Below are 11238 nucleotides of genomic sequence, written 5' to 3'. Positions count from 1 at the left end.
TCATGGCTAGTGGTTCAGCTTCACATGAGGATGGAAGCACTCAGCCTCTCGCTAGAAAAATGAAAAGACTCAAGCTGGCAAAAGCAGCACAGCAAAGAACTGTGCATTCTTCGAAATCCCAAATCCACAAGGAGAGTCCAATTGTGTCGGTTGCGATGCCTGACCTTCCCAACACTGGACGTGAAGAGCATGCGCCTTCCACCATTTGCACGCCCCCTGCAAGTGCTGGAAGGAGCACCCGCAGTCCAGTTCCTGATAGTCAGATTGAAGATGTCAGTGTTGAAGTACACCAGGATGAGGAGGATATGGGTGTTGCTGGCGCTGGGGAGGAAATTGACCAGGAGGATTCTGATGGTGAGGTGGTTTGTTTAAGTCAGGCACCCGGGGAGACACCTGTTGTCCGTGGGAGGAATATGGCCGTTGACATGCCAGGTGAAAATACCAAAAAAAATCAGCTCTTCGGTGTGGAGGTATTTCACCAGAAATGCGGACAACAGGTGTCAAGCCGTGTGTTCCCTTTGTCAAGCTGTAATAAGTAGGGGTAAGGACGTTAACCACCTCGGAACATCCTCCCTTATACGTCACCTGCAGCGCATTCATAATAAGTCAGTGACAAGTTCAAAAACTTTGGGTGACAGCGGAAGCAGTCCACTGACCAGTAAATCCCTTCCTCTTGTAACCAAGCTCACGCAAACCACCCCACCAACTCCCTCAGTGTCAATTTCCTCCTTCCCCAGGAATGCCAATAGTCCTGCAGGCCATGTCACTGGCAATTCTGACGAGTCCTCTCCTGCCTGGGATTCCTCCGATGCATCCTTGCGTGTAACGCTTACTGCTGCTGGCGCTGCTGTTGTTGCCGCTGGGAGTCGATGGTCATCCCAGAGGGGAAGTCGTAAGCCCACTTGTACTACTTCCAGTAAGCAATTGACTGTTCAACAGTCCTTTGCGAGGAAGATGAAATATCACAGCAGTCATCCTACTGCAAAGCGGATAACTGAGTCCTTGACAACTATGTTGGTGTTAGACGTGCGTCCGGTATCCGCCGTTAGTTCACAGGGAACTAGACAATTTATTGAGGCAGTGTGCCCCCGTTACCAAATACCATCTAGGTTCCACTTCTCTAGGCAGGCGATACCGAGAATGTACACGGACGTCAGAAAAAGACTCACCAGTGTCCTAAAAAATGCAGTTGTACCCAATGTCCACTTAACCACGGACATGTGGACAAGTGGAGCAGGGCAGGGTCAGGACTATATGACTGTGACAGCCCACTGGGTAGATGTATGGACTCCCGCCGCAAGAACAGCAGCGGCGGCACCAGTAGCAGCATCTCGCAAACGCCAACTCTTTCCTAGGCAGGCTACGCTTTGTATCACCGCTTTCCAGAATACGCACACAGCTGAAAACCTCTTACGGCAACTGAGGAAGATCATCGCGGAATGGCTTACCCCAATTGGACTCTCCTGTGGATTTGTGGCATCGGACAACGCCAGCAATATTGTGTGTGCATTAAATATGGGCAAATTCCAGCACGTCCCATGTTTTGCACATACCTTGAATTTGGTGGTGCAGAATTTTTTAAAAAACGACAGGGGCGTGCAAGAGATGCTGTCGGTGGCCAGAAAAATTGCGGGACACTTTCGGCGTACAGGCACCACGTACAGAAGACTGGAGCACCACCAAAAACTACTGAACCTGCCCTGCCATCATCTGAAGCAAGAAGTGGTAACGAGGTGGAATTCAACCCTCTATATGCTTCAGAGGTTGGAGGAGCAGCAAAAGGCCATTCAAGCCTATACAATTGAGCACGATATAGTAGGTGGAATGCACCTGTCTCAAGTGCAGTGGAGAATGATTTCAACGTTGTGCAAGGTTCTGATGCCCTTTGAACTTGCCACACGTGAAGTCAGTTCAGACACTGCCAGCCTGAGTCAGGTCATTCCCCTCATCAGGCTTTTGCAGAAGAAGCTGGAGGCATTGAAGAAGGAGCTAAAAGGGAGCGATTCCGCTAGGCATGTGGGACTTGTGGATGCAGCCCTTAATTCGCTTAACAAGGATTCACGGGTGGTCAATCTGTTGAAATCAGAGCACTACATTTTGGCCACCGTGCTCGATCCTAGATTTAAAGCCTACCTTGGATCTCTCTTTCCGGCAGACACAGGTCTGCTGGGGTTGAAAGACCTGCTGGTGACAAAATTGTCAAGTCAAGCGGAACGCGACCTGTCAACATCTCCTCCGTCACATTCTCCCGCAACTGGGGGTGCGAGGAAAAGGCTCAGAATTCCGAGCCCACCCGCTGGCGGTGATGCAGGGCAGTCTGGAGCGACTGCTGATGCTGACATCTGGTCCGGACTGAAGGACCTGACAACGATTACGGACATGTCGTCTACTGTCACTGCATATGATTCTCTCAACATTGATAGAATGGTGGAGGATTATATGAGTGACCGCATCCAAGTAGGCACGTCACACAGTCCGTACTTATACTGGCAGGAAAAAGAGGCAATTTGGAGGCCCTTGCACAAACTGGCTTTATTCTACCTAAGTTGCCCTCCCACAAGTGTGTACTCCGAAAGAGTGTTTAGTGCCGCCGCTCACCTTGTCAGCAATCGGCGTACGAGGTTACATCCAGAAAATGTGGAGAAGATGATGTTCATTAAAATGAATTATAATCAATTCCTCCGCGGAGACATTGACCAGCAGCAATTGCCTCCACAAAGTACACAGGGAGCTGAGATGGTGGATTCCAGTGGGGACGAATTGATAATCTGTGAGGAGGGGGATGTACACGGTGATATATCGGAGGGTGAAGATGAGGTGGACATCTTGCCTCTGTAGAGCCAGTTTGTGCAAGGAGAGATTAATTGCTTCTTTTTTGGGGGGGGTCCAAACCAACCCGTCATATCAGTCACAGTCGTGTGGCAGACCCTGTCACTGAAATGATGGGTTGGTTAAAGTGTGCATGTCCTGTTTTGTTTATACAACATAAGGGTGGGAGGGAGGGCCCAAGGACAATTCCATCTTGCACCTCTTTTTTCTTTTCTTTTTCTTTGCATCATGTGCTGATTGGGGAGGGTTTTTTGGAAGGGACATCCTGCGTGACACTGCAGTGCCACTCCTAGATGGGCCCGGTGTTTGTGTCGGCCACTAGGGTCGCTAATCTTACTCACACAGCTACCTCATTGCGCCTCTTTTTTTCTTTGCGTCATGTGCTGTTTGGGGAGGGTTTTTTGGAAGGGACATCCTGCGTGACACTGCAGTGCCACTCCTAGATGGGCCCGGTGTTTGTGTCGGCCACTAGGGTCGCTTATCTTACTCACACAGCGACCTCGGTGCAAATTTTAGGACTAAAAATAATATTGTGAGGTGTGAGGTATTCAGAATAGACTGAAAATGAGTGTAAATTATGGTTTTTGAGGTTAATAATACTTTGGGATCAAAATGACCCCCAAATTCTATGATTTAAGCTGTTTTTTAGTGTTTTTTGAAAAAAACACCCGAATCCAAAACACACCCGAATCCGACAAAAAAAATTCGGTGAGGTTTTGCCAAAACGCGTTCGAACCCAAAACACGGCCGCGGAACCGAACCCAAAACCAAAACACAAAACCCGAAAAATTTCAGGCGCTCATCTCTATTTGATACAGCTAACTGGGAGCACAGTGCCGATAATAAAGTCTGTCTTTAAATTCATCACAAAGCTGCTGTAGTGATACTCAGTGAGATTTGGAGGCTGTCCAGGCTCAATGGGGTATATTTACTAAGCTCCCGATTTTGACCGATTTGGTGTTTTTTCTTCAAAGTGTCATCTCGGGAATTTACTAAACTCAAATCTCGGCAGTGATGAGGGCATTCGTATTTTTTTGGAAGGCAAAGAAAAAAAATACGAATGAATACACCATCGGTCAAATACGCCTGTTATTTGATACAACTCGGTAATTTACTAAAAATTCGAACTCAGAAACACTGCCAGCAATAGCCAAACACTGCCGTGAAAAAATACAAATCGTAAAAAAAAGCAGTTTTAAAATAGACCTGTTTTTTTTTACCGTGTTCTGATAGGCATGCACGGATCAGTGAGATCCGTGAATGTTTATCAGTGGGAAGGGGTGTGAAATAGTTAAAAATCAGGGAAAAAAATAGTGTGGGGTCCCCCCCTCCTAAGCATAACCAGTCTCGGGCTCTTTGAGCCGGTCCTGGTTGTAAAAATACGGGGAAAAAATTCACTGGGGATCCCCCATATTTTAACAACCAGCACTGGGCTCTGCGCCTGGTCCTGGTGCAAAAAATACGGGGGACAAAAAGCGTAGGGGTCCCCCGTATTTTTTGAACCAACACCGGGCTCCACTTGTCAGAGAGATAATGCCACAGCCGGGGGACACTTTTATCTTGGTCCCTGCGGCCCTGGTATTACATCACTAACTAGTCACCCCTGGCCGGGGTACCCTGAAGGAGTGGGAACCCCTTAAATCAAGGGGTCCCCCCCTCCAGCCACCCAAGGGCCAGGGGTGAAGACCGAGGCTGTCCCCCCCATCCAAGGGCGGCGGATGGGGGGCTGATAGCCATAGTGTAAAAAAAAGAATATTGGTTTTTGTAGCAGTACTACAAGTCCCATCAAGCCTCCCCCGCAAGCTGGTACTTGGAGAACCACAAGTACCAGCATGCGGTGGAAAAACGAGCCCGCTGGTACCTGTAGTTCTACTAAAAAAAATACCCAACAAAAAACAGATCACACACACCGTGACAGTAAAACTTTATTACATACATGCACACCTACATACACACATACTTACCTATGTTCACACGAGGCTCGGTCCACTTCTCCACGTAGAATCCCGGGGTACCTGTAAATAAAATTATACTCACACAATCCACTGTAGCTCCGTCCTCTTTGTAATCCACGTACTTGGCAAAAAAAACAAACCGAAAAACCCGAACCACGCACTGAAAGGGGTCCCATGTTTACACATGGGACCCCTTTCCCCGACTGCCGGGACCCCCCGTGACTCCTGTCAAAGAGGGTCCCTTCAGCCAATCAGGGAGCGCCACGTCATGGCACTCTTCTGATTGGCTGTGCGCTCCTGAGCTGTCAGTCAGGCAGCGCACGGCAGAGATACACAGTAGCGCATAGGCGCTACATTGTATCCAATGGTGGGAACTTTGCGGTCAGTGGTTGAGGTTACTCGCGGTCAACCGCTGACCGCAAAGTTCCCACCATTGGATACAATGGAGCGCCTATGCGCTACATTGTATCTTCAGTGCGCAGCCTGACTGACAGCTCAGGAGAGCACAGCCAATCAGGAGAGTGCCATGACGTGGCGCTCCCTAATTGGCTGAAGGGACCCTCTTTGACAGGAGTCACGGGGGGTCCCGGCAGTCGGGGAAAGGGGTCCCATGTGTAAACATGGGACCCCTTTCAGTGCGTGGTTCAGATTTTTCGATTTGTTTTTTTGCCAAGTACGTGGATTACAAAGAGGACGGAGCTACACTGGATTGTGTGAGTATAATTTTATTTACAGGTACCCCGGGATTCTACGTGGAGAAGTGGACCGAGCCTCGTGTGAACATAGGTATGTGTGTATGTAGGTGTGCATGTAAGTAATAAAGTTTTACTGTCATGGTGTGTGTGTTCTGTTTTTTGTTGGGTATTTTTTTTGTAGTAGAACTACAGGTACCAGTGGGTCCATTTTTCCACCGCATGCTGGTACTTGTGGTTCTCCAAGTACCAGCTTGCGGGAGAGGCTTGCTGGGACTTGTAGTACTGCTACAAAAAACAATATTCTTATTTATACATTATGGCTATCAGCCCCCCATCCGCCGCCCTTGGATGGGGGGGACAGCCTCGGGCTTCACCCCTGGCCCTTGGGTGGCTGGAGGGGGGGGGACCCCTTGATTTAAGGAGTTCCCACTCCTCCAGGGTACCCCGGCCAGGGGTGACTAGTTAGTGATTTAATGCCAGGGCTGCAGGGACCAAGATAAAAGTGTCCCCCGGCTGTGGCATTATCTCTTTGACTAGTAGAGCCCGGTGCTGGTTCAAAAAATACGGGGGACCCCTACGCTTTTTGTCCCCCATATTTTTTGCACCAGGACCAGGCGCAGAGCCCGGTGCTGGTTGTTAAAATATGGGGGATCCCCAATCATTTCCCCCCCATATTTTTACAACCAGGACCGGCTCAAAGAGCCAGAGGCTGTTTATGCTTAGGAGGGGGGACCCCACACATTGTTTTGTGTGAATTTTAACTCTTTAAACACTTTTTTAAGGTACACAATGAAGCCCTGCACGGATCTCACAGATCTGGCTGGGATTCATTGTGTTAAGTTCGGCAGTGTTTTACTAATCACTCCCGTAAAACACTGGCCAAAATTACGAATGACATTGACATCGGAAAAAACAAAAATGCAGAATACGACAGCATAGTAAATGTGGCGTAAAAAATTCAAAAAGTTGCAAATTCACACATTTGATGTCATTTGTTTTTAATCTCCCTCCAAATCGACACAAATACAAATTTTAGTAAATATACCCCTTAGTTTCCACTATCAAGTGGATAGCTAGCAAAGTAAACCTTTGATTTCTGTAACATCGGTGGCGGGATCCGGTCTCTAGGTCAACAGTAACTAGTTCGACCACTATTGGTCGACAGTAACTAGGTCAACAGGGTCTCTAGGTCGATAGGTCAAAAGGTCGACATAAGTTTTTCACAATTTTTTTCTTTTTTTTTTACTTTTTCATACTTAACGATCCACGCGGACTACAATTGGGAATAGTAACCTTGCCCGAAGTTGGGGGGATACGGTGCACTAATTGGGGTTCCCGGTCACTGTACAGAGAAAACTACACAAAAAACACATAAAAAAACTTGTCAACCTTTTGACCTGTCGACCTAGAGTCCCTGTCGACCTACTTACTGTCGACCAATAGTGGTCGAGCTATACACTGTCGACCTTCCACATACCACACTCATCGGTGACTGCATCTGTTAACAAGCAAAAGCCTGAGGCAGTGTGTCCTCTCAATGGTGTGTAGTCAGCAGCTTGTTATCAGTTGGTGCTGGGCAGGCAGCCGGGAACATAGCCTGCTGACAAACACAGCAGCAACAGCTCACTTCTATAGCTTGCACGGTGCACCGCACGCTAGTCACAGCACTGCAAGGCAAAGAAGAGAGTTTAAGACAGTAGCCGGCATTGGAGAGATCCCAGCGTCGGAGCCAGTTGCGGGCAGACAGGTGGGTCAGGGACACTGCACGGGAGCCACCTACTGTCTCACTGAAGCAGCACAGCCCTGCTGTTTTTTTTTTTAAACCCTGCTCCTCTGTAACTCCTCAGCACCCCCTCAAATCCTGCACCCGGGGTGCATGCCACCTTAGCTCCCCCCTAGTTGCGGCCCTGATTTAGCCCTTCAAAGCACATCTTACCTTTGCAATCTGGCTGAACTAATCTACTATATGTGGCATTAACCTTCAAGTTTCTAACTTCTATTGACCTACAGAAAGACTCATCTGAGTCCAGGGGTGGTAAAAGAGAGGAAGGGGCCCATGTGCAGGCCTCCTCCTAACCGGCAGTGCAGTAAATTCTTGGTTTTGCTTGAGTCTATTGCGTATATGCAGCTCTCCGGAAATATGGCACCTGCACCTTGTTCCTGGGGACATCTCTACTACCCATGTGCAAATCACGGCAATATGGCAGCGGCAAATATTTTCCCAGTGATTTCTGCAGTTAGTACTGGGCACACAAAGCAGTAAGTGAATTGTGGGTGTAAAAAGGATAAAAAACCACAACCATCTGATCTGTCTATTTCTGCCCATGCTCCTACCCCCCCCCCTTTCCTTGTGAAGTCTTTACAAAAGAATGTTTATCTTCTAATGAGCTTTAAAGCAGCTTTTATGGCCCCGTGTTTCAAACAACTGCTATTGAGGAATTCCTATAAAAATTATATTTATCTTTTGAGACATGATATATTAGGTACATTATTTGGAACAATACTATATTTCTATGGCTTCTTGACAGTGTAGGAATTTGAGCAAAGAGAAGAAAAAAGAAAGACTCTGTGTTGGGGCACGCTTAGAAATTTGAAATAAGTTTATTAAAACTTAACATTTAATTAATAACGAATAAAAGTAATGAGGAGTTTGATACAAAAAAATTGTTCAAGAACACAAAGTAAACATATATATTGACAGAAATCAGGATAAGCCTGATACAAAATTATGGGCACCTGTGGTGAAAAATATACTGAAAAACATAAAAAATTACAAAAAATTTATATTATTAAGGTGCCTGAGTTAATCAAAATTCAAAATTGGAGTAGAGGTAAATGATATGTACATATAATCACCGCAGTGATAATTGTAGGTAAGCACCTAGTCTAAAACCTCATGAGAATAGATGAGAGGCACAAAGGTTCATAATTGAAATGTCAAATGACTGAGGGTAATTACCTGGTAGAGATTCTGTTTGCTAAAAGGCTAGATCCTTATAGATAACAAAGCATTTAAGATAAAAGTATGATTATTAAAGATACAAAAGAGCATTGATAAATAAGCCTAAAGGCAAAGCCAATTGTAGATAAATAGAAGGCTTGTGGGAAAGTTGGATAAGGAATAGGTAAGTTTCAGAAGTTGCTCTAACACTTCTGCTGTTTGTGATCAGAGGTCACAATCTTACTGCACCTGATATTCCCAAGAGGTCACCCTACTAGGTACTGATCAGGCTTATCAGCGCTTAGCTTCCAAGGTCGGATGAGATTGGGCGTTGCTGCTGAAATATGGCAGTAATAAACACTAGGACACAAATGAGAGAGTGTAATGAGTAGTGAGCAACAAGGTACTTCTGCTGTCCAGTTTCTAGCGCAGATTCTCTGTTGCTGTGAGCATTGCAGAGAGTGGTCTCGCATCTGGATGAGAGGGTACTAAAAATAGAAGTGAGATTTGCTCAGAATAGGGAGGAAACCCTGCCTTCTGCTGTCCACTGTCTTATATAGATATATAGCGGACAGTGGATGAGAGAGGTGGGTTAGGCTTACCTATTGAAAAAAAGGGTGGTGGGAAAATTAGAAGAAGGAGAAGAAATGGTAATGTGGTGAGATCACAAATTAACAAAAAATTAAGTAAATTATGAAATAAAACAATCATGAAATCAACGATTAATTGGAAAAAGGAAAGTAAACACAGGCTGCATGGTAAAGGCTTACCAAAATGGGTATAGGACCCTGTTTATGCAGAAAGGATTCTGCAAAAAAATATTACATTTAAAAGGAAATACCAGAAAATGGTTTAGAACAATAATTAAGGATCAAAAATAGCAAACATGGAAAAAAACAATATTGATTATATATCAGTATCAGTTAAATAACTGGAGTCCAAATGGGCACATACAATACCAGGGAGTCCCAAAAGTGATCTGAGCTAGAAAGAGTTCAGCATCACTGAGCACAGACGGACCGTTTCACCAGGGTGGCTTGTTCACTGTGTCAGGACATAAGGAAAAAGCTGCTGTATTTAAGGCAGAGGAGGGAGGGAACTGGGAGGGCTTAACATCACTAGGGATTCCGATTGGTGGAAGTCCATAGTGACATCACCCTCATTTTAAATAGGGAATTGTGCTGATGAAAAAAAGGGAAACATCAAAGACATCAAAAACAGCAGAAGGCTGGCGAATGTTCTTACACCTGAAAGTGTAAATATAAAGTCATGAGGAGGTGGCTGCCGTATGAATAGTTCATTGAGATGTTCTGTATATCGGGATCCCGCGATCGCGTCAGACCGGAAGTGTCGTTCTTGGCCGGAAGTCATGTGGTCGCGTGCGTTCCGGAGTTTGCATTTCAACTGGACGTCAGGCCGGAAGTAAAGTCATCCGTTTATGCTATGAGGCTGGAGTTGCTAGGTAACCGTTGTTAGATGGCCGGATATACGGAAAAAAGGTTTTATCACGGCTGGAAGTGTTGCAATGCATTCGTGCACTGTTAGTAGCTCATCTTATTGCCATAGTATGCATTAGTGTGGTGGATCTTCATGGCTTGGGTCACATAGGAAACACTGAAAAAATATAAAAATAATAATAATAATAATAATAATAATAATAATAATGATAAATAAATAAATAAATGGAAATATTGGATCTCCTAAAAACCGGGAGAGGGGAGAGAGACAAAGTGGTTAGTTAGAGTATTGGTTGCGGATGACACACTTATCGAGTACCACAGTCGATTTGTAAACTCCCCTATGGTATATAACCCATTTCCATAATAGCAAGGAGAGTGGGCTTCCCTGGGTGCGACTTCTAACCATCAGATGACAAAAACTCCAAACGCTTCCATATGCAGTTCATATATATACATCATATCATGGATGCAGGTAAGTAAAGAGAAATCTGTATGTTTACGATCCCAATAGCCTATGCATAGGACTTAGGTCTCCATTATGAGGGACCCAGCTCCAACAGGATGATACGCACTTTGTTGTTTGTGTAGAATTACCACGTGCCTCACAACATCATTCACAGAGTCAAAAGATTCAATAAGTTTAAAAATTCCTATGCATAATATAATCAATTAAAGATATGGGATTGAAAAATATCATAAATCATTGATTTCAAAACAAATTTCATACCAATTAATATCCCTTATATGAAAGCAGGAAGATGATACAACACATTGATCATGCTTGAATTTTATAACCGTGTGAAGTTTATACATGCTTTGCAACACATCAAAAAGGACTGATTGTCATCCCAGTGTGGAGTTTGTATGTGCTTCAAATCTCAAAACTTGTTCAAATGTATCCAGAAGTGAAAGTGTCATCCCAGTGTGGAGTTTGTATATGCTTCAAACCACAAAAATTGAATATGCAGTCACTTACTCTCAAGAGATGATAATAACCCCCTATGGGAGTTAATGCACGATTTTGAATATCCTATATCAATATTATATGTACAGCATAAAAAATAATAATAATTGTCCTCAAATCACAGCTGGAAATAAATGACCTGTATCTTTCTCCATAAAGAATACCCTTTAATTGAAAAAGTGCATCAATAGAGACCACTTCATAGATGAATTTCCTTGATTGGAAATGGAAAGATACCGAGGTATAGGAAGGTGCAGACCTTCTGCTGTCTCAAACATCTGCATATAGCATCGAATGTCAGGATGAGAGGGGTCTGCCTCCTTCACCGCGGTATTGAAATAGGAGAAATAGAGGTACCTACTTCTGCTTTTCCAATGTTGCTGCTCAGAACCCT

General features: G+C 45.0%; 1 pseudogene; it reads right to left on the bottom strand.

Moving 5' to 3' along the window:
- Nucleotides 1-8657: 8657 nt before the first annotated feature.
- LOC134937113 (5S ribosomal RNA) lies at nucleotides 8658-8776 on the bottom strand (annotated as a pseudogene).
- Nucleotides 8777-11238: the final 2462 nt, after the last annotated feature.

This window comes from Pseudophryne corroboree, chromosome 6 (genome assembly GCF_028390025.1).
Source record: "Pseudophryne corroboree isolate aPseCor3 chromosome 6, aPseCor3.hap2, whole genome shotgun sequence".
In the NCBI taxonomy this organism is placed as follows: domain Eukaryota; kingdom Metazoa; phylum Chordata; class Amphibia; order Anura; family Myobatrachidae; genus Pseudophryne; species Pseudophryne corroboree.
The sequence above is the reverse complement of the archived record's forward strand: the minus strand, read 5'-3'. Positions and strand labels throughout refer to the sequence as shown.